This window comes from Dendrobates tinctorius, unplaced genomic scaffold, assembly GCF_039654945.1.
Source record: "Dendrobates tinctorius isolate UK_male_01 unplaced genomic scaffold, ASM3965494v1 ptg000011l, whole genome shotgun sequence".
Lineage (NCBI taxonomy): Eukaryota > Metazoa > Chordata > Amphibia > Anura > Dendrobatidae > Dendrobates > Dendrobates tinctorius.
Window position 1 is genome coordinate 46,859,770 of NW_027361679.1, and position 26,718 is coordinate 46,886,487.

General features: G+C 44.7%; 36 non-coding genes across 36 annotated transcripts; all 36 read right to left on the minus strand.

Moving 5' to 3' along the window:
- Positions 1–1,217: 1,217 nt before the first annotated feature.
- Positions 1,218–1,289, minus strand: TRNAA-UGC (transfer RNA alanine (anticodon UGC)). Its single transcript has one exon. It is a non-coding gene; the product is annotated as a tRNA-Ala (tRNA).
- A 922-nt stretch (positions 1,290–2,211) lies between these two features.
- Positions 2,212–2,283, minus strand: TRNAA-AGC (transfer RNA alanine (anticodon AGC)). The gene has a single exon. It is a non-coding gene; the product is annotated as a tRNA-Ala (tRNA).
- Positions 2,284–2,414: 131 nt separating this feature from the next.
- Positions 2,415–2,486, minus strand: TRNAA-UGC (transfer RNA alanine (anticodon UGC)). The gene has a single exon. It is a non-coding gene; the product is annotated as a tRNA-Ala (tRNA).
- A 923-nt stretch (positions 2,487–3,409) lies between these two features.
- On the minus strand, positions 3,410–3,481 carry TRNAA-CGC (transfer RNA alanine (anticodon CGC)). The gene has a single exon. It is a non-coding gene; the product is annotated as a tRNA-Ala (tRNA).
- A 130-nt stretch (positions 3,482–3,611) lies between these two features.
- TRNAA-UGC (transfer RNA alanine (anticodon UGC)) lies at positions 3,612–3,683 on the minus strand. The gene has a single exon. It is a non-coding gene; the product is annotated as a tRNA-Ala (tRNA).
- A 1,108-nt stretch (positions 3,684–4,791) lies between these two features.
- Positions 4,792–4,863, minus strand: TRNAA-UGC (transfer RNA alanine (anticodon UGC)). Its single transcript has one exon. It is a non-coding gene; the product is annotated as a tRNA-Ala (tRNA).
- A 922-nt stretch (positions 4,864–5,785) lies between these two features.
- TRNAA-CGC (transfer RNA alanine (anticodon CGC)) lies at positions 5,786–5,857 on the minus strand. The gene has a single exon. It is a non-coding gene; the product is annotated as a tRNA-Ala (tRNA).
- Positions 5,858–5,993: 136 nt separating this feature from the next.
- On the minus strand, positions 5,994–6,065 carry TRNAA-UGC (transfer RNA alanine (anticodon UGC)). Its single transcript has one exon. It is a non-coding gene; the product is annotated as a tRNA-Ala (tRNA).
- A 1,126-nt stretch (positions 6,066–7,191) lies between these two features.
- TRNAA-UGC (transfer RNA alanine (anticodon UGC)) lies at positions 7,192–7,262 on the minus strand. Its single transcript has one exon. It is a non-coding gene; the product is annotated as a tRNA-Ala (tRNA).
- Positions 7,263–8,369: 1,107 nt separating this feature from the next.
- Positions 8,370–8,441, minus strand: TRNAA-UGC (transfer RNA alanine (anticodon UGC)). Its single transcript has one exon. It is a non-coding gene; the product is annotated as a tRNA-Ala (tRNA).
- Positions 8,442–9,548: 1,107 nt separating this feature from the next.
- On the minus strand, positions 9,549–9,620 carry TRNAA-UGC (transfer RNA alanine (anticodon UGC)). Its single transcript has one exon. It is a non-coding gene; the product is annotated as a tRNA-Ala (tRNA).
- Positions 9,621–10,545: 925 nt separating this feature from the next.
- Positions 10,546–10,617, minus strand: TRNAA-CGC (transfer RNA alanine (anticodon CGC)). The gene has a single exon. It is a non-coding gene; the product is annotated as a tRNA-Ala (tRNA).
- Positions 10,618–10,748: 131 nt separating this feature from the next.
- On the minus strand, positions 10,749–10,820 carry TRNAA-UGC (transfer RNA alanine (anticodon UGC)). The gene has a single exon. It is a non-coding gene; the product is annotated as a tRNA-Ala (tRNA).
- Positions 10,821–11,743: 923 nt separating this feature from the next.
- On the minus strand, positions 11,744–11,815 carry TRNAA-CGC (transfer RNA alanine (anticodon CGC)). The gene has a single exon. It is a non-coding gene; the product is annotated as a tRNA-Ala (tRNA).
- A 131-nt stretch (positions 11,816–11,946) lies between these two features.
- TRNAA-UGC (transfer RNA alanine (anticodon UGC)) lies at positions 11,947–12,018 on the minus strand. Its single transcript has one exon. It is a non-coding gene; the product is annotated as a tRNA-Ala (tRNA).
- Positions 12,019–13,124: 1,106 nt separating this feature from the next.
- Positions 13,125–13,196, minus strand: TRNAA-UGC (transfer RNA alanine (anticodon UGC)). The gene has a single exon. It is a non-coding gene; the product is annotated as a tRNA-Ala (tRNA).
- Positions 13,197–14,120: 924 nt separating this feature from the next.
- Positions 14,121–14,192, minus strand: TRNAA-CGC (transfer RNA alanine (anticodon CGC)). Its single transcript has one exon. It is a non-coding gene; the product is annotated as a tRNA-Ala (tRNA).
- A 131-nt stretch (positions 14,193–14,323) lies between these two features.
- Positions 14,324–14,395, minus strand: TRNAA-UGC (transfer RNA alanine (anticodon UGC)). Its single transcript has one exon. It is a non-coding gene; the product is annotated as a tRNA-Ala (tRNA).
- A 923-nt stretch (positions 14,396–15,318) lies between these two features.
- TRNAA-CGC (transfer RNA alanine (anticodon CGC)) lies at positions 15,319–15,390 on the minus strand. The gene has a single exon. It is a non-coding gene; the product is annotated as a tRNA-Ala (tRNA).
- Positions 15,391–15,521: 131 nt separating this feature from the next.
- TRNAA-UGC (transfer RNA alanine (anticodon UGC)) lies at positions 15,522–15,593 on the minus strand. The gene has a single exon. It is a non-coding gene; the product is annotated as a tRNA-Ala (tRNA).
- Positions 15,594–16,517: 924 nt separating this feature from the next.
- Positions 16,518–16,589, minus strand: TRNAA-CGC (transfer RNA alanine (anticodon CGC)). Its single transcript has one exon. It is a non-coding gene; the product is annotated as a tRNA-Ala (tRNA).
- A 131-nt stretch (positions 16,590–16,720) lies between these two features.
- TRNAA-UGC (transfer RNA alanine (anticodon UGC)) lies at positions 16,721–16,792 on the minus strand. Its single transcript has one exon. It is a non-coding gene; the product is annotated as a tRNA-Ala (tRNA).
- Positions 16,793–17,715: 923 nt separating this feature from the next.
- On the minus strand, positions 17,716–17,787 carry TRNAA-CGC (transfer RNA alanine (anticodon CGC)). Its single transcript has one exon. It is a non-coding gene; the product is annotated as a tRNA-Ala (tRNA).
- Positions 17,788–17,918: 131 nt separating this feature from the next.
- TRNAA-UGC (transfer RNA alanine (anticodon UGC)) lies at positions 17,919–17,990 on the minus strand. Its single transcript has one exon. It is a non-coding gene; the product is annotated as a tRNA-Ala (tRNA).
- A 923-nt stretch (positions 17,991–18,913) lies between these two features.
- TRNAA-CGC (transfer RNA alanine (anticodon CGC)) lies at positions 18,914–18,985 on the minus strand. Its single transcript has one exon. It is a non-coding gene; the product is annotated as a tRNA-Ala (tRNA).
- Positions 18,986–19,116: 131 nt separating this feature from the next.
- TRNAA-UGC (transfer RNA alanine (anticodon UGC)) lies at positions 19,117–19,188 on the minus strand. The gene has a single exon. It is a non-coding gene; the product is annotated as a tRNA-Ala (tRNA).
- A 923-nt stretch (positions 19,189–20,111) lies between these two features.
- On the minus strand, positions 20,112–20,183 carry TRNAA-CGC (transfer RNA alanine (anticodon CGC)). Its single transcript has one exon. It is a non-coding gene; the product is annotated as a tRNA-Ala (tRNA).
- Positions 20,184–20,314: 131 nt separating this feature from the next.
- TRNAA-UGC (transfer RNA alanine (anticodon UGC)) lies at positions 20,315–20,386 on the minus strand. The gene has a single exon. It is a non-coding gene; the product is annotated as a tRNA-Ala (tRNA).
- Positions 20,387–21,309: 923 nt separating this feature from the next.
- On the minus strand, positions 21,310–21,381 carry TRNAA-CGC (transfer RNA alanine (anticodon CGC)). Its single transcript has one exon. It is a non-coding gene; the product is annotated as a tRNA-Ala (tRNA).
- A 1,305-nt stretch (positions 21,382–22,686) lies between these two features.
- TRNAA-UGC (transfer RNA alanine (anticodon UGC)) lies at positions 22,687–22,758 on the minus strand. Its single transcript has one exon. It is a non-coding gene; the product is annotated as a tRNA-Ala (tRNA).
- A 923-nt stretch (positions 22,759–23,681) lies between these two features.
- Positions 23,682–23,753, minus strand: TRNAA-CGC (transfer RNA alanine (anticodon CGC)). The gene has a single exon. It is a non-coding gene; the product is annotated as a tRNA-Ala (tRNA).
- Positions 23,754–23,884: 131 nt separating this feature from the next.
- Positions 23,885–23,956, minus strand: TRNAA-UGC (transfer RNA alanine (anticodon UGC)). Its single transcript has one exon. It is a non-coding gene; the product is annotated as a tRNA-Ala (tRNA).
- A 923-nt stretch (positions 23,957–24,879) lies between these two features.
- Positions 24,880–24,951, minus strand: TRNAA-CGC (transfer RNA alanine (anticodon CGC)). Its single transcript has one exon. It is a non-coding gene; the product is annotated as a tRNA-Ala (tRNA).
- A 131-nt stretch (positions 24,952–25,082) lies between these two features.
- On the minus strand, positions 25,083–25,154 carry TRNAA-UGC (transfer RNA alanine (anticodon UGC)). The gene has a single exon. It is a non-coding gene; the product is annotated as a tRNA-Ala (tRNA).
- Positions 25,155–26,077: 923 nt separating this feature from the next.
- TRNAA-CGC (transfer RNA alanine (anticodon CGC)) lies at positions 26,078–26,149 on the minus strand. Its single transcript has one exon. It is a non-coding gene; the product is annotated as a tRNA-Ala (tRNA).
- A 131-nt stretch (positions 26,150–26,280) lies between these two features.
- On the minus strand, positions 26,281–26,352 carry TRNAA-UGC (transfer RNA alanine (anticodon UGC)). Its single transcript has one exon. It is a non-coding gene; the product is annotated as a tRNA-Ala (tRNA).
- Positions 26,353–26,718: the final 366 nt, after the last annotated feature.

The following is a 26,718-nucleotide window of genomic DNA, read 5'->3' on the forward strand; positions in this document are numbered from 1 at the left end:
TTCTTTGAGCAGTAGTTGGCTCCTGCACAGCGTCCTGTGTGTTGCTGCATCTGATATTAACCCCCTTTTTTATGTGCTTCATGTTATATCTAAAATTTGCCCATGATCTTTGTATTAGTGAAGTAATGAATCCATGCTGTCTGCGTTCTCATTCTGAGCAGCGCTGGCTGCTGTGCAGCTTCTCGTGTGTTGCTACTTTTAGCATCCTTTATTATTTTTTAACCCATTTCCTCTATACTAAAAAATAATTTTATATTTAATTTTTTAGAATTTAACTAAAATTATATATTTTTTATTGGTAATGAATTAAAATTATGTTTTTACTTTTTTCCCCTTTTTGTATTAAGATTGCAATGCTTTCAATGAAAAAAAAGCGGTTTGCTGTTTCCATACGATAGTCCACTTGTAAGGTATCCACCTCTAAACAGGAATAAACTCCCCCTTTCCCCTTTTTTTTTTTTTTTTTTTTTTTTGTTTAAATCGTAAATTTGACTTTATTATCTGTTTTGTAAACGAAAATTTAATCAAAAAATCTTTTAAAATACGTATTCTTTTGTAATATATCTTAGGTTAACTGTTAACCATGTGGTGTCATTGAACTTTGACACTGCATCATCTGACTTGTTGGCGCTCATTTTTTTGAAATCCAGCATCCTTACAAACCTATTTATGTCTGTGATACCTGTATGTATTTGTGGTATTTCCTGATGAAGGGGGCATGAGACCCCTGAAACGCGTAGAATAAAACCACTGCAATCATACAGCATTCTCCTGGAATTTGTCTAAAGCGGCAGCGCGGAATATAGCTACAAACTCCCTTTGGATTCATCAGTTCCCATTCAAGTCATTTTACTGAGTGGGAAAAAGTGTTGCCCGTGGCTAAGGCAGTGTTAAGACCTTGCAATCAAGAAAGCCTTGTCCTGCCAAGTGACATGGCAAAGCAAACAGTTTAAGCGGCAGAGATTCCTTGCGAGTCTTGACACTTAGCTTGAGTGGTGCGCTAGCCAAAGATGTCTAGCCATATTTGAAAAAGTTTGGAGATGGTGGGGATTGAACTCAGGACCTCATACATGTGAGCTACATCCCCAAAAGTGTACCGGAAGCCTGGAGCACTCACACGTATTTACTTCACAAAGCGGCTGCAGGAAGCGAACAAGGGTGAGAAAAGTGACCACCAAAAGGAAGTACGTTCCTTGCACATACATGCAGGCTGGCTATGGAGATGCCAGGGATTGAACCCAGGGCCTCACACATGCAAAGCGTGCGCTCTACCACTGAGCTACATCCCCAGTTACAAACTGTGTGAAAATGCAAGTTTTTTTTTCAAACCTAGAATAACTTGCCATTTTGGAGTCGAGAGTAGTAACTGTACTTTCAAGTAACTTTTCAGAATACGCTGCAGTGTGTGTACATGGGAAATCAGACTATTTCTGACCCTTATATGTCTTGTATTCTGCATTTTCACCGGTTCTCCCCTCTACAAACTCTACCTCTACATTGTCAATTGACTCCAGGCTTTTGGGAGGAGACTAGCAACTCTGGGCTCTACCATATACTGCCCAGCACACAGAGAAGGTTTCCTGGCCTTCATTAGTCAACACACAGACAAACGCAGCAGAAGTGTGGAGTATATGACAGAGCAATAGTAATCAGTGTAGATGGTGAATCCAGCTCTAGGTTAAAGTAAAAGACGCGTGATTAAGCTCAGCACAATCCTTCTGATTGTCCCTCTGCCAGTTTCCTCACCTTCCCGCCTCCTATATCATTAGCATAAAGTCTAAAAAGCTGTGCCACCCAATGTCAACGTGTGTTGGTGGGAGGTTTAAGTTTGATCCCAATGAAGTTGAGCTGTCTTTTTTCAGAGTGGATGGTGAATACAGGAGGCAGGGGAAGAGCAAACCTTGGCTGGTAAGTGGTGAAAAAAGCAAATATCTTTGAGACTATATAATCGAAAGTCTCCTTTATTTGCGTGTACTATTGATTTTGGCCAAGTTTGTTGAATGTCCAGTTCCCATTCAAGTCATTTTACTGAGTGGGAAAAAGTGTTGCCCGTGGCTTAGGCAGTGTTAAGACCTTGCAATCAAGAAAGCCTTGTCCTGCCAAGTGACATGGCAAAGCAAACAGTTTAAGCGGCAGAGATTCCTTGCGAGTCTTGACACTTAGCTTGAGTGGTGCGCTAGCCAAAGATGTCTAGCCATATTTGAAAAAGGTTGGAGATGCTGGGTATTGAACCCATGACCTCATACATGCTAAGCATGCGCTCTACCACTGAGCTACATCCCCAAAAGTGTACCGGAAGCCTGGAGCACTCACACGTATTTACTTCACACAGCGGCTGCAGGAAGCGAACAAGGGTGAGAAAAAGTGACCACCAAAAGGAAGTGCGTTCCTTGCACATACATGTCGGATATCCATGGAGATGCCGGGGATTGAACCCGGGGCCTCACACATGCAAAGCGTGCGCTCTACCACTGAGCTACATCCCCAGTTACGGACTGTGTGAAAATGCAAGTTTTTTTTTTCAAACCTAGAATAACTTGCCATTTTGGAGTCGAGACTAGTAACTGTACTTTCAAGTAACTTTTCAGAATACGCTGCAGTGTGTGTACATGGGAAATCAGACTATTTCTGACCCTTATATGTCTTGTATTCTGCATTTTCACCGGTTCTCCCCTCTGCAAACTCTAGCTCTACATTGTCAATTGACTCCAGGCTTTTGGGAGGAGACTAGCAACTCTGGGCTCTACCATATACAGCGCAGCACACAGAGAAGGTTTCCTGGCCTTCATTAGTCAACACACAGACAAACGCAGCAGAAGTGTGGAGTATATGACAGAGCAATAGTAATCAGTGTAGATGGTGAATCCAGCTCTAGGTTAAAGTAAAAGACGCGTGATTAAGCTCAGCACAATCCTTCTGATTGTCCCTCTGCCAGTTTTCTCACCTTCCCGCCTCCTATATCATTAGCATAAAGTCTAAAAAGCTGTGCAACCCAATGTCAAGGTGTGTTGGTGGGAGGTTTAGGTTTGATCCCAATGAAGTTGAGCTGTCTTTTTTCAGAGTGGATGGTGAATACAGGAGGCAGGGGTAGAGCAAACCTTGGCTGGTAAGTGGTGAAAAAAGCAAATATCTTTGAGACTATATAATCGAAAGTCTCCTTTATTTGCGTGTACTATTGATTTTGGCCAAGTTTGTTGAATGTCCAGTTCCCATTCAAGTCATTTTACTGAGTGGGAAAAAGTGTTGCCCGTGGCTTAGGCAGTGTTAAGACCTTGCAATCGAGAAAGCCTTGTCCTGCCAAGTGACATGGCAAAGAAAACAGTTTAAGCGGCAGACATTCCTTGCGAGTCTTGACACTTAGCTTGAGTGGTGCGCTAGCCAACGATGTCTAGCCATATTTGAAAAAGGTTGGAGATGCTGGGCATTGAACCCAGGACCTCATACATGCGAAGCATGCGCTCTACCACTGAGCTACATCCCCAAAAGTGTACTAGAATCCTGGAGCACTCACACGTATTTACTGCACACAGCGGATGCAAGAAGCAAACATGGTGAGAAAAAGTAACTACGAAAAGGAAGTGCATTCCTTGCACATACATGCAGGACGGCCATGGAGATGCCGGGGATTGAACCCGGGGCCTCACACATGCAAAGCGTGCGCTCTACCACTGAGCTACATCCCCCCGTTATGAACTGTGTGAAAATGCAAGTTTTTTTTTTTCAAACCTAGAATAACTTGCCATTTTTTAGTCGAGAGTAGTAACTGTACTTTCAAGTAACTTTTCAGAATACGCTGCAGTGTGTGTACATGGGAAATCAGACTATTTCTGACCCTTATATGTCTTGTATTCTGCATTTTCACCAGTTCTCCCCTCTGCAAACTCTAGCTCTACATTGTCAATTGACTCCAGGCTTTTGGGAGGAGACTAGCAACTCTTGGCTCTACCATATACAGCGCAGCACACAGAGAAGGTTTCCTGGCCTTCATTAGTCAACACACAGACAAACGCAGCAGAAGTGTGGAGTATATGACAGAGCAATAGTAATCAGTGTAGATGGTGAATCCAGCTCTAGGTTAAAGTAAAAGACGTGTGATTAAGCTCAGCACAATCCTTCTGATTGTCCCTCTGCCAGTTTTCTTACCTTCCCGCCTCCTATATCATTAGCATAAAGTCTAAAAAGCTGTGCAACCCAATGTCAAGGTGTGTTGGTGGGAGGTTTAGGTTTGATCCCAATGAAGTTGAGCTGTCTTTTTTCAGAGTGGATGGTGAATACAGGAGGCAGGGGTAGAGCAAACCTTGGCTGGTAAGTGGTGAAAAAAGCAAATATCTTTGAGACTATATAATCGAAAGTCTCCTTTATTTGCGTGTACTATTGATTTTGGCCAAGTTTGTTCAATGTCCAGTTCCCATTCAAGTCATTTTACTGAGTGGGAAAAAGTGTTGCCCGTGGCTAAGGCAGTGTTAAGACCTTGCAATCAAGAAAGCCTTGTCCTGCCAAGTGACATGGCAAAGCAAACAGTTTAAGCGGCAGAGATTCCTTGCGAGTCTTGACACTTAGCTTGAGTGGTGCGCTAGCCAAAGATGTCTAGCCATATTTGAAAAAGTTTGGAGATGGTGGGGATTGAACTCAGGACCTCATACATGTGAGCTACTTCCCCGAAAGTGTACCGGAAGCCTGGAGCACTCACACGTATTTACTTCACAAAGCGGCTGCAGGAAGCGAACAAGGGTGAGAAAAAGTGATCACCAAAAGGAAGTGCGTTCCTTGCACATACATGCAGGCTGGCTATGGAGATGCCGGGGATTGAACCCGGGGGCCCACACATGCAAAGCGTGCGCTCTACCACTGAGTTACATCCCCAGTTACGGACTGTGTGAAAATGCAAGTTTTTTTTTCAAACCTAGAATAACTTGCCATTTTGGAGTCGAGAGTAGTAACTGTACTTTCAAGTAACTTTTCAGAATACGCTGCAGTGTGTGTACATGGGAAATCAGACTATTTCTGACCCTTATATGTCTTGTATTCTGCATTTTCACCGGTTCTCCCCTCTGCAAACTCTAGCTCTACATTGTCAATTGACTCCAGGCTTTTGGGAGGAGACTAGCAACTCTGGGCTCTACCATATACAGCGCAGCACACAGAGAAGGTTTCCTGGCCTTCATTAGTCAACACACAGACAAACGCAGCAGAAGTGTGGAGTATATGACAGAGCAATAGTAATCAGTGTAGATGGTGAATCCAGCTCTAGGTTAAAGTAAAAGACGCGTGATTAAGCTCAGCACAATCCTTCTGATTGTCCCTCTGCCAGTTTTCTCACCTTCCCGCCTCCTATATCATTAGCATAAAGTCTAAAAAGCTGTGCAACCCAATGTCAAGGTGTGTTGGTGGGAGGTTTAGGTTTGATCCCAATGAAGTTGAGCTGTCTTTTTTCAGAGTGGATGGTGAATACAGGAGGCAGGGGTAGAGCAAACCTTGGCTGGTAAGTTGTGAAAAAAGCAAATATCTTTGAGACTGTATAATCGAAAGTCTTCTATATTTGCGTGTACTATTGATTTTGGCCAAGTTTGTTGAATGTCCAGTTCCCATTCAAGTCATTTTACTGAGTGGGAAAAAGTGTTGCCCGTGGCTTAGGCAGTGTTAAGACCTCGCAATCGAGAAAGCCTTGTCCTGCCAAGAGACATGGCAAAGCAAACAGTTTAAGCGGCAGAGATTCCGTGCGAGTCTTGACACTTAGCTTGAGTGGTGCGCTAGCCAAAGATGTCTAGCCATATTTGAAAAAGGTTGGAGATGCTGGGGATTGAACCCAGGACCTCATACATGCGAAGCATGCGCTCTACCACTGAGGTACATCCCCAAAAGAGTACCGGGAGCCTGGAGCACTCACACGTATTTACTTCACACAGCGGCTGCAGGAAGCGAACAAGGGTGAGAAAAAGTGACCACCAAAAAGAATTGCGTTCCTTGCACATACATGCAATGCAGGCTGGCCATGAAGATGCCAGGGATTGAACCCAGGGCCTCACACATGCAAAGCGTGCGCTCTACCACTGAGCTACATCCCCAGTTACGAACTGTGTGAAAATGCAAGTTTTTTTTTTTCAAACCTAGAATAACTTGCCATTTTGGAGTCGAGAGTAGTAACTGTACTTTCAAGTAACTTTTCAGAATACGTTGCAGTGTGTGTACATGGGAAATCAGACTATTTCTGACCCTTATATGTCTTGTATTCTGCATTTTCACCGGTTCTCCCCTCTGCAAACTCTAGCTCTACATTGTCAATTGACTCCAGGCTTTTGGGAGGAGACTAGCAACTCTGGGCTCTACCATATACAGCGCAGCACACAGAGAAAGTTTCCTGGCCTTCATTAGTTAACACACAGACAAACGCAGCAGAAGTGTGGAGTATATGACAGAGCAATAGTAATCAGTGTAGATGGTGAATCCAGCTCTAGGTTAAAGTAAAAGACTCGTGATTAAGCTCAGCACAATCCTTCTGATTGTCCCTCTGCCAGTTTTCTCACCTTCCCGCCTCCTATATCATTAGCATAAAGTCTAAAAAGCTGTGCAACCCATTGTCAAGGTGTGTTGGTGGGAGGTTTAGGTTTGATCCCAATGAAGTTGAGCTGTCTTTTTTCAGAGTGGATGGTGAATACAGGAGGCAGGGGTAGAGCAAACCTTGGCTGGTAAGTGGTGAAAAAAGCAAATATCTTTGAGACTATATAATCGAAAGTCTTCTATATTTGCGTGTACTATTGATTTTGGCCAAGTTTGTTGAATGTCCAGTTCCCATTCAAGTCACTTTACTGAGTGGGAAAAAGTGTTGCCCGTGGCTTAGGCAGTGTTAAGACCTTGCAATCGAGAAAGCCTTGTCCTGCCAAGGGACATGGCAAAGCAAACAGTTTAAGCGGCAGAGATTCCTTGCAAGTCTTGATACTTAGCTTGAGTGGTGCGCTAGCCAAAGATGTCTAGCCATATTTGAAAAAGGTTGGAGATGTTGGGATTGAACCCAGGACCTCATACATGCGAAGCATGCGCGCTACCACTGAGCAACATCCCCAAAAGTGTACTTGGAGCCTGGAGCACTCACACGTATTTACTTCACACAGCGGCTGCAGGAAGCGAACAAGGGTGAGAAAAAGTGACCACCAAAAGGAAGTGCGTTCCTTGCACATACATGCTGGCTGGCTATGGAGATGCCGGGGATTGAACCCGGGGCTCACACATGCAAGGCGTGCGCTCTACCACTGAGCTACATCCCCAGTTACGAACTGTGTGAAAATGCAAGTTTTTTTTTTTCAAACCTAGAATAATTTGCCATTTTGGAGTCGAGAGTAGTAACTGTACTTTCAAGTAACTTTTCAGAATACGCTGCAGTGTGTGTACATGGGAAATCAAACTATTTCTGACCCTTATATGTTTTGTATTCTGCATTTTCACCGGTTCTCCCCTTTGCAAACTCTGGCTCTACATTGTCAATTGACTCAAGGCTTTTGGGAGGAGACTAGCAACTCTGGGCTCTACCATATACAGCGCAGCACACAGAGAATGTTTCCTGGCCTTCATTAGTCAACACACAGACAAACGCAGCAGAAGTGTGGAGTATATGACAGAGCAATAGTAATCAGTATAGATGGTGAATCCAGCTCTAGGTTAAAGTAAAAGACGCGTGATTAAGCTCAGCACAATCCTTCTGATTGTCCCTCTGCCAGTTTTCTCACCTTCCCGCCTCCTATATCATTAGCATAAAGTCTGAAAAGCTGTGCAACCCAATGTCAAGGTGTGTTGGTGGGAGGTTTAGGTTTGATCCCAATGAAGTTGAGCTGTCTTTTATCAGAGTGGATGGTGAATACAGGAGGCAGGGGTAGAGCAAACCTTGGCTGGTAAGTGGTGAAAAAAGCAAATATCTTTGAGACTATATAATCGAAAGTCTCCTTTATTTGCATGTACTATTGATTTTGGCCAAGTTTGTTGAATGTCCAGTTCCCATTCAAGTCATTTTACTGAGTGGGAAAAAGTGTTGCCCGTGGCTTAGGCAGTGTTAAGACCTTGCAATCGAGAAAGCCTTGTCCTGCCAAGTGACATGGCAAAGCAAACAGTTTAAGCGGCAGAGATTCCTTGCGAGTCTTGACACTTAGCTTGAGCAGTGCGCTAGCCAAAGATGTCTAACCATATTTGAAAAAGGTTGGAGATGCTGGGGATTGAACTCAGGACCTCATACATGTGAGCTACATCCCCAAAAGTGTACCGGAAGCCTGGAGCACTCACACGTATTTACTTCACACAGCGGCTGCAGGAAGCGAACAAGGGTGAGAAAAAGTGACCACCAAAAGGAAGTGCGTTCCTTGCACATACATGCAGTCTGTCTATGGAGATGCCGGGGATTGAACCCGGGGCCTCACACATGCAAAGCGTGCGCTCTACCACTGAGCTACATCCCCAGTTACGAACTGTGTGAAAATGCAAGTTTTTTTTTTTCAAACCTAGAATAACTTGCCATTTTGGAGTCGAGAGTAGTAACTGTACTTTCAAGTAACTTTTCAGAATACGCTGCAGTGTGTGTACATGGGAAATCAGACTTTTTCTGACCCTTATATGTCTTGTATTCTGCATTTTCACCGGTTCTCCCCTCTGCAAACTCTAGCTCTACATTGTCAATTGACTCCAGGCTTTTGGGAGGAGACTAGCAACTCTGGGCTCTACCATATACAGCGCAGCACACAGAGAAGGTTTCCTGGCCTTCATTAGTCAACACACAGACAAACGCAGCAGAAGTGTGGAGTATATGACAGAGCAATAGTAATAAGTGTAGATGGTGAATCCAGCTCTAGGTTAAAGTAAAAGACGCGTGATTAAGCTCAGCACAATCCTTCTGATTGTCCCTCTGCCAGTTTTCTCACCTTCCCGCCTCCTATATCATTAGCATAAAGTCTAAAAAGCTGTGCAACCCAATGTCAAGGTGTGTTGGTGGGAGGTTTAGGTTTGATCCCAATGAAGTTGAGCTGTCTTTTTTCAGAGTGGATGGTGAATACAGGAGGCAGGGGTAGAGCAAACCTTGGCTGGTAAGTGGTGAAAAAAGCAAATATCTTTGAGACTATATAATCGAAAGTCTCCTTTATTTGCGTGTACTATTGATTTTGGCCAAGTTTGTTGAATGTCCAGTTCCCATTCAAGTCATTTTACTGAGTGGGAAAAAGTGTTGCCCGTGGCTTAGGCAGTGTTAAGACCTTGCAATCGAGAAAGCCTTGTCCTGCCAAGTGACATGGCAAAGCAAACAGTTTAAGCGGCAGACATTCCTTGCGAGTCTTGACATTTAGCTTGAGTGGTGCGCTAGCCAAAGATGTCTAGCCATATTTGAAAAAGGTTGGAGATGCAGGGGATTGAACTCAGGACCTCATACATGTGAGCTACAACCCCAAAAGTGTAGCGGAAGCCTGGAGCACTCACACGTATTTACTTCACACAGCGGCTGCAGGAAGCGAACAAGGGTGAGAAAAAGTGACCACCAAAAGGAAGTGCATTCCTTGCACATACATGCAGGCTGGCCATGGAGATGCCAGGGATTGAACCCAGGGCCTCACACATGCAAAGCGTGCGCTCTACCACTGAGATACATCCCCAGTTACGAACTGTGTGAAAATGCAATTTTTTTTTTTTTCAAACCTAGAATAACTTGCCATTTTGGAGTCCAGAGTAGTAACTGTACTTTCAAGTAACTATTCAGAATACGCTGCAGTGTGTGTACATGGGAAATCAGACTATTTCTGACCCTTATATGTCTTGTATTCTGCATTTTCACCGGTTCTCCCCTCTGCAAACTCTAGCTCTACATTGTCAATTGACTCCAGGCTTTTGGGAGGAGACTAGCAACTCTGGGCTCTACCATATACAGCGCAGCACACAGAGAAGGTTTCCTGGCCTTCATTAGTCAACACACAGACAAACGCAGCAGAAGTGTGGAGTATATGACAGAGCAATAGTAATCAGTGTACATGGTGAATCCAGCTCTAGGTTAAAGTAAAAGACGCGTGATTTAGCTCAGCACAATTCTTCTGATTGTCCCTCTGCCAGTTTTCTCACCTTCCCGCCTCCTATATCATTAGCATAAAGTCTAAAAAGCTGTGCAACCCAATGTCAAGGTGTGTTGGTGGGAGGTTTAGGTTTGATCCCAATGAAGTTGAGCTGTCTTTTTTCAGAGTGGATGGTGAATACAGGAGGCAGGGGTAGAGCAAACCTTGGCTGGTAAGTGGTGAAAAAAGCAAATATCTTTGAGACTATATAATCGAAAGTCTCCTATATTTGCGTGTACTATTGATTTTGGCCAAGTTTGTTGAATGTCCAGTTCCCATTCAAGTCATTTTACTGAGTGGGAAAAAGTGTTGCCCGTGGCTTAGGCAGTGTTAAGACCTTGCAATCGAGAAAGCCTTGTCCTGCCAAGTGACATGGCAAAGCAAACAGTTTAAGCGGCAGAGATTCCTTGCGAGTCTTGACACTTAGCTTGAGTGGAGTGCTAGCCAAAGATGTCTAGCCATATTTGAAAAAGGTTGGAGATGCTGGGGATTGAACCCAGGACCTCATACATGCGAAGCATGCGCTCTACCACTGAGCTACATCCCCAAAAGTGTACGGGAAGCCTGGAGCACTCACACGTATTTACTTCACACAGCGGCTGCAGGAAGCGAACAAGGGTGAGAAAAAGTGACCACGAAATGGAAGTGCGTTCCTTGCACATACATGCAGGCTGGCCATGGAGATGCCGGGGATTGAACCCGGGGCCTCACACATGCAAAGCGTGCGCTCTACCACTGAGCTACATCCCCAGTTACGAACTGTGTGAAAATGCAAGTTTTTTTTTTCAAACCAAGAATAACTTGCCATTTTGGAGTCGAGAGTAGTAACTGTACTTTCAAGTAACTTTTCAGAATACGCTGCAGTGTGTGTACATGGGAAATCAGACTATTTCTGACCCTTATATGTCTTGTATTCTGCATTTTCACCGGTTCTACCCTCTGCAAACTCTAGCTCTACATTGTCAATTGACTCCAGGCTTTTGGGAGGAGACTAGCAACTCTGGGCTCTACCATACACAGCGCAGCACAGAGAGAAGGTTTCCCGGCCTTCATTAGTCAACACACAGACAAACGCAGCAGAAGTGTGGAGTATATGACAGAGCAATAGTAATCAGTGTAGATGGTGAATCCAGCTCTAGGTTAAAGTAAAAGACGCGTGATTAAGCTCAGCACAATCCTTCTGATTGTCCCTCTGCCAGTTTTCTCACCTTCCCGCCTCCTATATCATTAGCATAAAGTCTAAAAAGCTGTGCAACCCAATGTCAAGGTGTGTTGGTGGGAGGTTTAGGTTTGATCCCAATGAAGTTGAGCTGTCTTTTTTCAGAGTGGATGGTGAATACAGGAGGCAGGGGTAGAGCAAACCTTGGCTGGTAAGTGGTGAAAAAAGCAAATATCTTTGAGACTATATAATCGAAAGTCTCCTATATTTGCGTGTACTATTGATTTTGGCCAAGTTTGTTGAATGTCCAGTTCCCATTCAAGTCATTTTACTGAGTGGGAAAAAGTGTTGCCCGTGGCTTAGGCAGTGTTAAGACCTTGCATTCGAGAAAGCCTTGTCCTGCCAAGTGACATGGCAAAGCAAACAGTTTAAGCGGCAGAGATTCCTTGCGAGTCTTGACACTTAGCTTGAGTGGTGTGCTAGCCAAAGATGTCTAGCCATATTTGAAAAAGGTTGGAGATGCTGGGGATTGAACCCAGGACCTCATACATGCGAAGCATGCGCTCTACCACTGAGCTACATCCCCAAAAGTGTATGGGAAGCCTGGAGCACTCACACGTATTTACTTCACACAGCGGCTGCAGGAAGCGAACAAGGGTGAGAAAAAGTGACCACGAAATGGAAGTGCGTTCCTTGCACATACATGCAGGCTGGCCATGGAGATGCCGGGGATTGAACCCGGGGCCTCACACATGCAAAGCGTGCGCTCTACCACTGAGCTACATCCCCAGTTACGAACTGTGTGAAAATGCAAGTTTTTTTTTTCAAACCAAGAATAACTTGCCATTTTGGAGTCGAGAGTAGTAACTGTACTTTCAAGTAACTTTTCAGAATACGCTGCAGTGTGTGTACATGGGAAATCAGACTATTTCTGACCCTTATATGTCTTGTATTCTGCATTTTCACCGGTTCTCCCCTCTGCAATCTCTAGCTCTACCTTGTCAATTGACTCCAGGCTTTTGGGAGGAGACTAGCAACTCTGGGCTCTACCATATACAGTGCAGCACACAGAGAAGGTTTCCTGGCCTTCATTAGTCAACACACAGACAAACGCAGCAGAAGTGTGGAGTATATGACAGAGCAATAGTAATCAGTGTAGATGGTGAATCCAGCTCTAGGTTAAAGTAAAAGACGCGTGATTTAGCTCAGCACAATTCTTCTGATTGTCCCTCTGCCAGTTTTCTCACCTTCCCGCCTCCTATATCATTAGCATAAAGTCTAAAAAGCTGTGCCACCCAATGTCAAGGTGTGTTGGTGGGAGGTTTAAGTTTGATCCCAATGAAGTTGAGCTGTCTTTTTTCAGCGTGGATAGTGAATACAGGAGGCAGGGGTAGAGCAAACCTTGGCTGGTAAGTGGTGAAAAAAGCAAATATCTTTGAGACTATATAATCGAATGTCTCCTTTATTTGCATGTACTATTGATTTTGGCCAAGTTTGTTTAATGTCCAGTTCCCATTCAAGTCATTTTACTGAGTGGGAAAAAGTGTTGCCCGTGGCTTAGGCAGTGTTAAGACCTAGCAATCGAGAAAGCCTTGTCCTGCCAAGTGACATGTCAAAGAAAACAGTTTAAGCGGCAGAGATTCCTTGCGAGTCTTGACACTTAGCTTGAGTGGTGCGCTAGCCAAAGATGTCTAGCCATATTTGAAAAAGGTTGGAGATGGTGGGGATTGAACTCAGGACCTCATACATGTGAGCTACATCCCCAAAAGTGTACCGGAAGCCTGGAGCACTCACACGTATTTACTTCACACAGCGGCTGCAGGAAGCGAACAAGGGTGAGAAAAAGTGACCACCAAAAACAAGTGCATTCCTTGCACATACAAGCAGGCTGACCATGGAGATGCCGGGGATTGAACCAGGGGCCTCACACATGCAAAGCGTGCGATCTACCACTAAGCTACATCCCCAGTTATGAACTGTGTGAAAATGCAAGTTTTTTTTTTTCAAACCTAGAATAACTTGCCATTTTGGAGTCGAGAGTAGTAACTGTACTTTCAAGTAACTTTTCAGAATACGTTGCAGTGTGTGTACATGGGAAATCAGACTATTTCTGACCCTTATATGTCTTGTATTCTGCATTTTCACCGGTTCTCCCCTCTGCAAACTCTAGCTCTACATTGTCAATTGACTCCAGGCTTTTGGGAGGAGACTAGCAACTCTGGGCTCTACCATATACAGCGCAGCACACAGAGAAGGTTTCCTGGCCTTCATTAGTCAGCACACAGACAAACGCAGCAGAAGTGTGGAGTATATGACAGAGCAATAGTAATCAGTGTAGATGGTGAATCCAGCTCTTGGTTAAAGTAAAAGACGCGTGATTAAGCTCAGCACAATCCTTCTGATTGTCCCTCTGCCAGTTTTCTCACCTTCCCGCCTCCTATATCATTAGCATAAAGTCTAAAAAGCTGTGCCACCCAATGTCAAGGTGTGTTGGTGGGAGGTTTAAGTTTGATCCCAATGAAGTTGAGCTGTCTTTCTTCAGAGTGGATGGTGAATACAGGAGGAAGGGGTAGAGCAAACCTTGGCTGGTAAGTGGTGAAAAAAGCAAATATCTTTGAGACTATATAATCGAAAGTCTCCTTTATTTGCGTGTACTATTGATTTTGGACAAGTTTGTTGAATGTCCAGTTCCCATTCAAGTCATTTTACTGAGTGGGAAAAAGTGTTGCCCGTGGCTTAGGCAGTGTTAAGACCTTGCAATCGAGAAACCCTTGTCCTGTCAAGTGACATGGCAAAGCAAACAGTTTAAGCGGCAGAGATTCCTTGCGAGTCTTGACACTTAGCTTGAGTGGTGCGCTAGCCAAAGATGTCTAGCCATATTTGAAAAAGGTTGGAGATGCTGGGTATTGAACCCAGGACCTCATACATGCGAAGCATGCACTCTACCACTGAGATACATCCCCAAAAGTGTACCGGAATCTTGGAGCACTCACACGTATTTACTTCACACAACGGATGCAAGAAGCGAACAAGGGTGAGAAAAAGTGACTACCAAAAGGAAGTGCGTTCCTTGCACATACATGCAGGATGGCCATGGAGATGCCGGGGATTGAACCCGGGGCCTCACACGTGCAAAGCGTGCGATCTACCACTGAGCTACATCCCCAGTTACGAACTGTGTGAAAATGCAAGTTTTTTTTTTCAAACCTAGAATAACTTGCCATTTTTGAATTGAGAGTAGTAACTGTACTTTCAAGTAACTTTTCAGAATACGCTGCAGTGTGTGTACATGGGTAATCAGACTATTTCTGACCCTTATATGTCTTGTATTCTGCATTTTCACCGGTTCTCCCCTCTGCAAACTCTAGCTCTACATTGTCAATTGACTCCAGGCTTTTGGGAGGAGACTAGCAACTCTGGGCTCTACCATATACAGCGCAGCACACAGAGAAGGTTTCCTGACCTTCATTAGTCAACACACGGACAAACGCAGCAGAAGTGTGGAGTATATGACAGAGCAATAGTAATCAGTGTAGATGGTGAATCCAGCTCTAGGTTAAAGTAAAAGACATGTGATTAAGCTCAGCACAATCCTTCTGATTGTCCCTCTGCCAGTTTTCTCACCTTCCCGCCTCCTATATCATTAGCATAAAGTCTAAAAAGCTGTGCAACTCAATGTCAAGGTGTGTTGGTGGGAGGTTTAGGTTTGATCCCAATGAAGTTGAGCTGTCTTTTTTCAGAGTGGAAGGTGAATACAGGAGGCAGGGGTAGAGCAAACCTTGGCTGGTAAGTGGTGAAAAAAGCAAATATCTTTGAGACTATATAATCGAAAGTCTTCTATATTTGCGTGTACTATTGATTTTGGCCAAGTTTGTTGAATGTCCAGTTCCCATTCAAGTCATGTTACTGAGTGGGAAAAAGTGTTGCCCGTGGCTTAGGCAGTGTTAAGACCTTGCAATCGAGAAAGCCTTGTCCTGCCAAGTGACATGGCAAAGCAAACAGTTTACGCGGCAGAGATTCCTTGCGAGTCTTGACACTTAGCTTGAGTGGTGCGCTAGCCAAAGATGTCTAGCCATATTTGAAAAAAGTTGGAGATGCTGGGTATTGAACCCAGGACCTCATACATGCGAAGCATGTGCTCTACCACTGAGCTACATCCCCAAAAGTGTACCGGAAGCCTGGAGCACTCACACGTATTTACTTCACACAGCGGATGCAAGAAGCAAACAAGGGTGAGAAAAAGTGACTACCAGAAGGAAGTGCATTCCTTGCACATACATGCAGGATGGCCATGGAGATGCCCAGGATTGAACCAGGGGCCTCACACATGCAAAGCGTGCGCTCTACCACTGAGCTACATCCCCAGTTTCCAACTGTGTGAAAATGCAAGTTTTTTTTTTTCAAACCAAGAATAACTTGCCATTTTGGAGTCGAGAGTAGTAACTGTACTTTCAAGTAACTTTTCAGAATACGCTGCAGTGTGTGTACATGTGAAATCAGACTATTTCTGACCCTTATATGTCTTGTATTCTGCATTTTCACCGGTTCTCCCCTCTGCAAACTCTAGCTCTACATTGTCAATTGACTCCAGGCTTTTGGGAGGAGACTAGCAACTCTGGGCTCTACCATATACAGCGCAGCACACAGAGAAGGTTTCCTGGCCTTCATTAGTCAACACACAGACAAACACAGCAGAAGTGTGGAGTATATGACAGAGCAATAGTAATCAGTGTAGATGGTGAATCCAGCTCTAGGTTAAAATAAAAGACGCGTGATTAAGCTCAGCACAATCCTTCTGATTGTCCCTCTGCCAGTTTTCTCACCTTCCCGCCTCCTATATCATTAGCATAAAGTCTAAAAAGCTGTGCAACCCAATGTCAAGGTGTGTTGGTGGGAGGTTTAGGTTTGATGCCAATGAAGTTGAGCTGTCTTTTTTCAGAGTGGATGGTGAATACAGGAGGCAGGGGTAGAGCAAACCTTGGCTGGTAAGTGGTGAAAAAAGCAAATATCTTTGAGACTATATAATCGAAAGTCTTCTATATTTGCTTGTACTATTGATTTTGGCCAAGTTTGTTGAATGTCCAGTTCCCACTCAAGTCATTTTACTGAGTGGGAAAAAGTGTTGCCCGTGGCTTAGGCAGTGTTAAGACCTTGCAATCGAGAAAGCCTTGTCCTGCCAAGTGACATGGCAAAGCAAACAGTTTAAGCGGCAGAGATTCCTTGCGAGTCTTGACACTTAGCTTGAGTGGTGTGCTAGCCAAAGATGTCTAGCCATATTTGAAAAAGGTTGGAGATGCTGGGGATTGAACCCAGCACCTCATACATGCGAAGCATGCGCTCTACCACTGAGTTACATCCCCAAAAGTGTACGGGAAGCCTGGAGCACTCACACGTATTTACTTCACACAGCGGCTGCAGGAAGCGAACAAGGGTGAGAAAAAGTGACCACCAAATGGAAGTGCGTTCCTTGCACATACATGCAGGCTGGCCATGGAGATGCCGGGGATTGAACCCGGGGCCTCACACATGCAAAGCGTGCGCTCTACCACTGAGCTACATCCCCAGTTACGAACTGTGTGAAAATGCAAGTTTTTTTTTTCAAACCAAGAATAACTTGCCATTTTGGAGTCGAGAGTAGTAACTGTACTTTCAAGTAACTTTTCAGAATACGCTGCAGTGTGTGTACATGGGAAATCAGACTATTTCTGACCCTTATATGTCTTGTATTCTGCATTTTCACCGGTTCTACCCTCTGCAAACTCTAGCTCTACATTGTCAATTGACTCCAGGCTTTTGGGAGGAGACTAGCAACTCTGGGCTCTACCATATACAGCGCAGCACAGAGAGAAGGTTTCCCGGCCTTCATTAGTCAACACACAGACAAACGCAGCAGAAGTGTGGAGTATATGACAGAGCAATAGTAATCAGTGTAGATGGTGAATCCAGCTCTAGGTTAAAGTAAAAGACGCGTGATTAAGCTCAGCACAATCCTTCTGATTGTCCCTCTGCCAGTTTTCTCACCTTCCCGCCTCCTATATCATTAGCATAAAGTCTAAAAAGCTGTGCAACCCAATGTCAAGGTGTGTTGGTGGGAGGTTTAGGTTTGATCCCAATGAAGTTGAGCTGTCTTTTTTCAGAGTGGATGGTGAATACAGGAGGCAGGGGTAGAGCAAACCTTGGCTGGTAAGTGGTGAAAAAAGCAAATATCTTTGAGACTATATAATCGAAAGTCTCCTATATTTGCGTGTACTATTGATTTTGGCCAAGTTTGTTGAATGTCCAGTTCCCATTCAAGTCATTTTACTGAGTGGGAAAAAGTGTTGCCCGTGGCTTAGGCAGTGTTAAGACCTTGCATTCGAGAAAGCCTTGTCCTGCCAAGTGACATGGCAAAGCAAACAGTTTAAGCGGCAGAGATTCCTTGCGAGTCTTGACACTTAGCTTGAGTGGTGTGCTAGCCAAAGATGTCTAGCCATATTTGAAAAAGGTTGGAGATGCTGGGGATTGAACCCAGGACCTCATACATGCGAAGCATGCGCTCTACCACTGAGCTACATCCCCAAAAGTGTACGGGAAGCCTGGAGCACTCACACGTATTTACTTCACACAGCGGCTGCAGGAAGCGAACAAGGGTGAGAAAAAGTGACCACCAAATGGAAGTGCGTTCCTTGCACATACATGCAGGGTGGCCATGGAGATGCCGGGGATTGAACCCTGGGCCTCACACATGCAAAGCATGCGCTCTGCCACTGAGCTACATCCCCAGTTACGAACTGTGTGAAAATGCAAGTTTTTTTTTTCAAACCAAGAATAACTTGCCATTTTGGAGTCGAGAGTAGTAACTGTACTTTCAAGTAACTTTTCAGAATACGCTGCAGTGTGTGTACATGGGAAATCAGACTATTTCTGACCCTTATATGTCTTGTATTCTGCATTTTCACCGGTTCTACCCTCTGCAAACTCTAGCTCTACATTGTCAATTGACTCCAGGCTTTTGGGAGGAGACTAGCAACTCTGGGCTCTACCATATACAGCGCAGCACAGAGAGAAGGCTTCCCGGCCTTCATTAGTCAACACACAGACAAACGCAGCAGAAGTGTGGAGTATATGACAGAGCAATAGTAATCAGTGTAGATGGTGAATCCAGCTCTAGGTTAAAGTAAAAGACGCGTGATTAAGCTCAGCACAATCCTTCTGATTGTCCCTCTGCCAGTTTTCTCACCTTCCCGCCTCCTATATCATTAGCATAAAGTCTTAAAAGCTGTGCAACCCAATGTCAAGGTGTGTTGGTGGGAGGTTTAGGTTTGATCCCAATGAAGTTGAGCTGTCTTTTTTCAGAGTGGATGGTGAATACAGGAGGCAGGGGTAGAGCAAACCTTGGCTGGTAAGTGGTGAAAAAAGCAAATATCTTTGAGACTATATAATCGAAAGTCTCCTATATTTGCGTGTACTATTGATTTTGGCCAAGTTTGTTGAATGTCCAGTTCCCATTCAAGTCATTTTACTGAGTGGGAAAAAGTGTTGCCCGTGGCTTAGGCAGTGTTAAGACCTTGCAATCGAGAAAGCCTTGTCCTGCCAAGTGACATGGCAAAGCAAACAGTTTAAGCGGCAGAGATTCCTTGCGAGTCTTGACACTTAGCTTGAGTGGTGTGCTAGCCAAAGATGTCTAGCCATATTTGAAAAAGGTTGGAGATGCTGGGGATTGAACCCAGGACCTCATACATGCGAAGCATGCGCTCTACCACTGAGCTACATCCCCAAAAGAGTACGGGAAGCCTGGAGCACTCACACGTATTTACTTCACACAGCGGCTGCAGGAAGCGAACAAGGGTGAGAAAAAGTGACCACGAAATGGAAGTGCGTTCCTTGCACATACATGCAGGCTGGCCATGGAGATGCCGGGGATTGAACCCGGGGCCTCACACATGCAAAGCGTGCGCTCTACCACTGAGCTACATCCCCAGTTACGAACTGTGTGAAAATGCAAGTTTTTTTTTTCAAACCAAGAATAACTTGCCATTTTGGAGTCGAGAGTAGTAACTGTACTTTCAAGTAACTTTTCAGAATACGCTGCAGTGTGTGTACATGGGAAATCAGACTATTTCTGACCCTTATATGTCTTGTATTCTGCATTTTCACCGGTTCTACCCTCTGCAAACTCTAGCTCTACATTGTCAATTGACTCCAGGCTTTTGGGAGGAGACTAGCAACTCTGGGCTCTACCATATACAGCGCAGCACAGAGAGAAGGCTTCCCGGCCTTCATTAGTCAACACACAGACAAACGCAGCAGAAGTGTGGAGTATATGACAGAGCAATAGTAATCAGTGTAGATGGTGAATCCAGCTCTAGGTTAAAGTAAAAGACACGTGATTAAGCTCAGCACAATCCTTCTGATTGTCCCTCTGCCAGTTTTCTCACCTTCCCGCCTCCTATATCATTAGCATAAAGTCTAAAAAGCTGTGCAACCCAATGTCAAGGTGTGTTGGTGGGAGGTTTAGGTTTGATCCCAATGAAGTTGAGCTGTCTTTTTTCAGAGTGGATGGTGAATACAGGAGGCAGGGGTAGAGCAAACCTTGGCTGGTAAGTGGTGAAAAAAGCAAATATCTTTGAGACTATATAATCGAAAGTCTCCTATATTTGCGTGTACTATTGATTTTGGCCAAGTTTGTTGAATGTCCAGTTCCCATTCAAGTCATTTTACTGAGTGGGAAAAAGTGTTGCCCGTGGCTTAGGCAGTGTTAAGACCTTGCAATCGAGAAAGCCTTGTCCTGCCAAGTGACATGGCAAAGCAAACAGTTTAAGCGGCAGAGATTCCTTGCGAGTCTTGACACTTAGCTTGAGTGGTGTGCTAGCCAAAGATGTCTAGCCATATTTGAAAAAGGTTGGAGATGCTGGGGATTGAACCCAGGACCTCATACATGCGAAGCATGCGCTCTACCACTGAGCTACATCCCCAAAAGTGTACGGGAAGCCTGGAGCACTCACACGTATTTACTTCACACAGCGGCTGCAGGAAGCGAACAAGGGTGAGAAAAAGTGACCACGAAATGGAAGTGCGTTCCTTGCACATACATGCAGGATGGCCATGGAGATGCCGGGGATTGAACCCGGGGCCTCACACATGCAAAGCATGCGCTCTACCACTGAGCTACATCCCCAGTTACAAACTGTGTGAAAATGCAAGTTTTTTTTTTCAAACCAAGAATAACTTGCCATTTTGGAGTCGAGAGTAGTAACTGTACTTTCAAGTAACTTTTCAGAATACGCTGCAGTGTGTGTACATGGGAAATCAGACTATTTCTGACCCTTATATGTCTTGTATTCTGCATTTTCACCGGTTCTACCCTCTGCAAACTCTAGCTCTACATTGTCAATTGACTCCAGGCTTTTGGGAGGAGACTAGCAACTCTGGGCTCTACCATATACAGCGCAGCACAGAGAGAAGGTTTCCCGGCCTTCATTAGTCAACACACAGACAAACGCAGCAGAAGTGTGGAGTATATGACAGAGCAATAGTAATCAGTGTAGATGGTGAATCCAGCTCTAGGTTAAAGTAAAAGACGCGTGATTAAGCTCAGCACAATCCTTCTGATTGTCCCTCTGCCAGTTTTCTCACCTTCCCGCCTCCTATATCATTAGCATAAAGTCTAAAAAGCTGTGCAACCCAATGTCAAGGTGTGTTGGTGGGAGGTTTAGGTTTGATCCCAATGAAGTTGAGCTGTCTTTTTTCAGAGTGGATGGTGAATACAGGAGGCAGGGGTAGAGCAAACCTTGGCTGGTAAGTGGTGAAAAAAGCAAATATCTTTGAGACTATATAATCGAAAGTCTCCTATATTTGCGTGTACTATTGATTTTGGCCAAGTTTGTTGAATGTCCAGTTCCCATTCAAGTCATTTTACTGAGTGGGAAAAAGTGTTGCCCGTAGCTTAGGCAGTGTTAAGACCTTGCATTCGAGAAAGCCTTGTCCTGCCAAGTGACATGGCAAAGCAAACAGTTTAAGCGGCAGAGATTCCTTGCGAGTCTTGACACTTAGCTTGAGTGGTGTGCTAGCCAAAGATGTCTAGCCATATTTGAATAAGGGTGGAGATGCTGGGGATTGAACCCAGGACCTCATACATGCGAAGCATGCGCTCTACCACTGAGCTACATCCCCAAAAGTGTACGGGAAGCCTGGAGCACTCACACGTATTTACTTCACACAGCGGCTGCAGGAAGCGAACAAGGGTGAGAAAAAGTGACCACCAAATGGAAGTGCGTTCCTTGCACATACATGCAGGATGGCCATGGAGATGCCGGGGAACCCAGGGCTTCACACATGCAAAGCGTGCGCTCTACCACTGAGCTACATCCCCAGTTACGAACTGTGTGAAAATGCAAGTTTTTTTTTTCAAACCTAGAATAACTTGCCATTTTGGAGTCGAGAGTAGTAACTGTACTTTCAAGTAACTTTTCAGAATACGCTGCAGTGTGTGTACATGGGAAATCAGACTATTTCTGACCCTTATATGTCTTGTATTCTGCATTTTCACCGGTTCTCCCCTCTGCAATCTCTAGCTCTACCTTGTCAATTGACTCCAGGCTTTTGGGAGGAGACTAGCAACTCTGGGCTCTACCATATACAGTGCAGCACACAGAGAAGGTTTCCTGGCCTTCATTAGTCAACACACAGACAAACGCAGCAGAAGTGTGGAGTATATGACAGAGCAATAGTAATCAGTGTAGAAGGTGAATCCAGCTCTAGGTTAAAGTAAAAGACGCGTGATTTAGCTCAGCACAATTCTTCTGATTGTCCCTCTGCCAGTTTTCTCACCTTCCCGCCTCCTATATCATTAGCATAAAGTCTAAAAAGCTGTGCCACCCAATGTCAAGGTGTGTTGGTGGGAGGTTTAGGTTTGATCCCAATGAAGTTGAGCTGTCTTTTTTCAGAGTGGATGGTGAATACAGGAGGCAGGGGTAGAGCAAACCTTGGCTGGTAAGTGGTGAAAAAAGTAAATATCTTTGAGAATATATAATCAAAAGTCTCCTATATTTGCGTGTACTATTGATTTTGGCCAAGTTTGTTGAATGTCCAGTTCCCATTCAAGTCATTTTACTGAGTGGGAAAAAGTGTTGCCCGTGGCTTAGGCAGTGTTAAGACCTAGCAATCGAGAAAGCCTTGTCCTGCCAAGTGACATGTCAAAGAAAACAGTTTAAGCGGCAGAGATTCCTTGCGAGTCTTGACACTTAGCTTGAGTGGTGCGCTAGCCAAAGATGTCTAGCCATATTTGAAAAAGGTTGGAGATGGTGGGGATTGAACTCAGGACCTCATACATGTGAGCTACATCCCCAAAAGTGTACCGGAAGCCTGGAGCACTCACACGTATTTACTTCACACAGCGGCTGCAGGAAGCGAACAAGGGTGAGAAAAAGTGACCACCAAAAACAAGTGCATTCCTTGCACATACAAGCAGGCTGACCATGGAGATGCCGGGGATTGAACCCGGGGCCTCACACATGCAAAGCGTGCGCTCTACCACTAAGCTACATCCCCAGTTATGAACTGTGTGAAAATGCAAGTTTTTTTTTTTCAAACCTAGAATAACTTGCCATTTTGGAGTCGAGAGTAGTAACTGTACTTTCAAGTAACTTTTCAGAATACGTTGCAGTGTGTGTACATGGGAAATCAGACTATTTCTGACCTTATATGTCTTGTATTCTGCATTTTCACCGGTTCTCCCCTCTGCAAACTCTAGCTCTACATTGTCAATTGACTCCAGGCTTTTGGGAGGAGACTAGCAACTCTGGGCTCTACCATATACAGCGCAGCACACAGAGAAGGTTTCCTGGCCTTCATTAGTCAGCACACAGACAAACGCAGCAGAAGTGTGGAGTATATGACAGAGCAATAGTAATCAGTGTAGATGGTGAATCCAACTCTTGGTTAAAGTAAAAGACGCGTGATTAAGCTCAGCACAATCCTTCTGATTGTCCCTCTGCCAGTTTTCTCACCTTCCCGCCTCCTATATCATTAGCATAAAGTCTAAAAAGCTGTGCCACCCAATGTCAAGGTGTGTTGGTGGGAGGTTTAAGTTTGATCCCAATGAAGTTGAGCTGTCTTTCTTCAGAGTGAATGGTGAATACAGGAGGAAGGGGTAGAGCAAACCTTGGCTGGTAAGTGGTGAAAAAAGCAAATATCTTTGAGACTATATAATCGAAAGTCTCCTTTATTTGCGTGTACTATTGATTTTGGACAAGTTTGTTGAATGTCCAGTTCCCATTCAAGTCATTTTACTGAGTGGGAAAAAGTGTTGCCCGTGGCTTAGGCAGTGTTAAGACCTTGCAATCGAGAAACCCTTGTCCTGCCAAGTGACATGGCAAAGCAAACAGTTTAAGCGGCAGAGATTCCTTGCGAGTCTTGACACTTAGCTTGAGTGGTGCGCTAGCCAAAGATGTCTAGCCATATTTGAAAAAGGTTGGAGATGCTGGGTATTGAACCCAGGACCTCATAAATGCGAAGCATGCACTCTACCACTGAGCTACATCCCCAAAAGTGTACCGGAATCTTGGAGCACTCACACGTATTTACTTCACACAACGGATGCAAGAAGCGAACAAGGGTGAGAAAAAGTGACTACCAAAAGGAAGTGCGTTCCTTGCACATACATGCAGGATGGCCATGGAGATGCCGGGGATTGAACCCGGGGCCTCACACATGCAAAGCGTGCACTCTACCACTGAGCTACATCCCCAGTTACGAACTGTGTGAAAATGCAAGTTTTTTTTTTCAAACCTAGAATAACTTGCCATTTTGGAGTCGAGAGTAGTAACTGTACTTTCAAGTAACTTTTCAGAATACGCTGCAGTGTGTGTACATGGGTAATCAGACTATTTCTGACCCTTATATGTCTTGTATTCTGCATTTTCACCGGTTCTCCCCTCTGCAAACTCTAGCTCTACATTGTCAATTGACTCCAGGCTTTTGGGAGGAGACTAGCAACTCTGGGCTCTACCATATACAGCGCAGCACACAGAGAAGGTTTCCTGACCTTCATTAGTCAACACACAGACAAACGCAGCAGAAGTGTGGAGTATATGACAGAGCAATAGTAATCAGTGTAGATGGTGAATCCAGCTCTAGGTTAAAGTAAAAGACGCGTGATTAAGCTCAGCACAATCCTTCTGATTGTCCCTCTGCCAGTTTTCTCACCTTCCCGCCTCCTATATCATTAGCATAAAGTCTAAAAAGCTGTGCAACCCAATGTCAAGGTGTGTTGGTGGGAGGTTTAGGTTTGATCCCAATGAAGTTGAGCTGTCTTTTTTCAGCGTGGATGGTGAATACAGGAGGCAGGGGTAGAGCAAACCTTGGCTGGTAAGTGGTGAAAAAAGCAAATATCTTTGAGACTATATAATCGAAAGTCTCCTATATTTGCGTGTACTATTGATTTTGGCCAAGTTTGTTGAATGTCCAGTTCCCATTCAAGTCATTTTACTGAGTGGGAAAAAGTGTTGCCCGTGGCTTAGGCAGTGTTAAGACCTTGCATTCGAGAAAGCCTTGTCCTGCCAAGTGACATGGCAAAGCAAACAGTTTAAGCGGCAGAGATTCCTTGCGAGTCTTGACACTTAGCTTGAGTGGTGTGCTAGCCAAAGATGTCTAGCCATATTTGAAAAAGGTTGGAGATGCTGGGGATTGAACCCAGCACCTCATACATGCGAAGCATGCGCTCTACCACTGAGCTACATCCCCAAAAGTGTACGGGAAGCCTGGAGCACTCACACGTATTTACTTCACACAGCGGCTGCAGGAAGCGAACAAGGGTGAGAAAAAGTGACCACCAAATGGAAGTGCGTTCCTTGCACATACATGCAGGCTGGCCATGGAGATGCCGGGGATTGAACCCGGGGCCTCACACATGCAAAGCGTGCGCTCTACCACTGAGCTACATCCCCAGTTACGAACTGTGTGAAAATGCAAGTTTTTTTTTTCAAACCAAGAATAACTTGCCATTTTGGAGTCGAGAGTAGTAACTGTACTTTCAAGTAACTTTTCAGAATACGCTGCAGTGTGTGTACATGGGAAATCAGACTATTTCTGACCCTTATATGTCTTGTATTCTGCATTTTCACCGGTTCTACCCTCTGCAAACTCTAGCTCTACATTGTCAATTGACTCCAGGCTTTTGGGAGGAGACTAGCAACTCTGGGCTCTACCATATACAGCGCAGCACAGAGAGAAGGTTTCCCGGCCTTCATTAGTCAACACACAGACAAACGCAGCAGAAGTGTGGAGTATATGACAGAGCAATAGTAATCAGTGTAGATGGTGAATCCAGCTCTAGGTTAAAGTAAAAGACGCGTGATTAAGCTCAGCACAATCTTTCTGATTGTCCCTCTGCCAGTTTTCTCACCTTCCCGCCTCCTATATCATTAGCATAAAGTCTAAAAAGCTGTGCAACCCAATGTCAAGGTGTGTTGGTGGGAGGTTTAGGTTTGATCCCAATGAAGTTGAGCTGTCTTTTTTCAGAGTGGATGGTGAATACAGTAGGCAGGGGTAGAGCAAACCTTGGCTGGTAAGTGGTGAAAAAAGCAAATATCTTTGAGACTATATAATCGAAAGTCTCCTATATTTGCGTGTACTATTGATTTTGGCCAAGTTTGTTGAATGTCCAGTTCCCATTCAAGTCATTTTACTGAGTGGGAAAAAGTGTTGCCCGTGGCTTAGGCAGTGTTAAGACCTTGCAATCGAGAAAGCCTTGTCCTGCCAAGTGACATGGCAAAGCAAACAGTTTAAGCGGCAGAGATTCCTTGCGAGTCTTGACACTTAGCTTGAGTGGAGTGCTAGCCAAAGATGTCTAGCCATATTTGAAAAAGGTTGGAGATGCTGGGGATTGAACCCAGGACCTCATACATGCGAAGCATGCGCTCTACCACTGAGCTACATCCCCAAAAGTGTACGGGAAGCCTGGAGCACTCACACGTATTTACTTCACACAGCGGCTGCAGGAAGCGAACAAGGGTGAGAAAAAGTAACCACGAAATGCAAGTGCGTTCCTTGCACATACATTCAGGCTGGCCATGGAGATGCCGGGGATTGAACCCGGGGCCTCACACATGCAAAGCGTGCGCTCTACCACTGAGCTACATCCCCAGTTACGAACTGTGTGAAAATGCAAGTTTTTTTTTTCAAACCAAGAATAACTTGCCATTTTGGAGTCGAGAGTAGTAACTGTACTTTCAAGTAACTTTTCAGAATACGCTGCAGTGTGTGTACATGGGAAATCAGACTATTTCTGACCCTTATATGTCTTGTATTCTGCATTTTCACCGGTTCTACCCTCTGCAAACTCTAGCTCTACATTGTCAATTGACTCCAGGCTTTTGGGAGGAGACTAGCAACTCTGGGCTCTACCATATACAGCGCAGCACAGAGAGAAGGTTTCCCGGCCTTCATTAGTCAACACACAGACAAACGCAGCAGAAGTGTGGAGTATATGACAGAGCAATAGTAATCAGT